Genomic DNA, 1,649 nt, shown 5'->3' on the forward strand with positions numbered 1-1,649 from the left:
ATTAAAAAAGGTATAAAAATTGTAAGTAGAATAGAATTAATATATATACACAGAGAACCAGAGCAAGAAAAAAAATGCACACTTTGTAAATCAAGCCTCGGTGTCTCGTTCATCGCCGAACCTCTACCCACTCACGGTTCTAGTTTCGAAGACCCTCGTCCCCAGGCTAAAGCCCTCTGGCTTAGCAGTCTGCGGCACGCATACACAATTGTACTATCTGCAGTCCCACTGCAAAAAATGAACCAAGCCAGGCCTCCCATAGCCCTTGCTACTCAAGGCTTCAATAATTTATTGTAATGTTCAAATAGAAGTCAGATATCACTCACCGTTTCAGGGTCAGAAATGCTCCAGAAGCAGTTGTTCCAGCAGGGACAGTCTCTTCCTCAGCTGTGCGCTCAGCAGGACTCTCTGTGCCCGGTCAATGTTATGAAGTTGTTTTAGGGCTGATGATACACGCCCATAGAGTATAGCACTTCACCATAAGTCTCCGCCTGAAGGTATTTGACTTCAATGTCCCGATTTAATGCCTGAAGGCATTCCAGTCTACAAGCAAGTTTCCTACTCAAAGTCACTCATTTGCACTTGTTCTGTGGGCTGGGACTCTAACCCACTGCTCTGACTCTTGGTTCTGCTGCTACTGCTCTTCTGTCACTCCTCTCCTCTCTGTCTCTCGGTGGAAGAGGTTCGATGCTCAGGGATCTTAGCATCCAAAACACGGCTCTTCTTCTTTGCTGATAGGGAGATCACCAGTCCTGCTTCTGAGAAGGCCCATTTTATACACGTTAGCGTTCCAGGTTTTTGTAATCACAGTTAACCGTTTTAATCACTCCCAACTGAATCCTATAATCCTATCAGCATCTTCTCCCACCTTCTTTTACCCAGTTACGAATCGGGCTGCAAGGTCAACAGTTCAAAACTACCAGCTGTTCTGCAAGAGAAAAATGAGGCTTTCTGCTCCCGTAAAGATTTACAGTCTCGGAAACCCTGTACAGGGTCATTGTGAGTCTGTGTGACTCCACGGCACATAACAACAACATCAAGACAAAATGTGACTTAGTGGGAGTTTACAAAGACTATTGCTAGTGTTATTGTCCCCTAGCATAGTGCTTACGAATTGGGCTGTGAACCACAAGGTCAGTAGTTAGAAACTACCAGCTGTTATGTGGGAGAAAGAGGAGGCTTTCTGCTCCCGTAAAGATTCACAGACTTGGAACCGTATGCAGGGTCACTATGAGTCAGAACCGACTCACGGCACATAATCACCACCACCCACCACCATGGCTAGAAGGGAGAAGGGAGTCCTGGTGTGGCATTGATAAGCACTGAACTGCTAAACGCAAGGTAGGCAGTTCAAATCCACCAGCTGTTCTTCAGAAACCTGATACAGACTTGCTTTGTGTCGGAACTGACTTGACGGTAATTAACAACAAACAACACCACCAAATAGCTAGAAGATACATTAAATAACTCACCATACCATACCAATTATTGATCATTACTGGGGACTGCAATGCAAAAGTTGGGAGCAAAGAGGAAAGATCAGTAGTTGGAAAATATGGCCTTAGTGATAGAAATAATGCTGGAGAACACATGATAGAATTCAGCAAAACCAATGATTTGTTCATTTCAAATAACTTCTTTAGACAGCA

The sequence above is a fragment of the Chrysochloris asiatica genome, unplaced genomic scaffold (assembly GCF_000296735.1).
Source record: "Chrysochloris asiatica unplaced genomic scaffold, ChrAsi1.0 scaffold00028, whole genome shotgun sequence".
Taxonomy (NCBI): Eukaryota; Metazoa; Chordata; class Mammalia; order Afrosoricida; family Chrysochloridae; genus Chrysochloris; species Chrysochloris asiatica.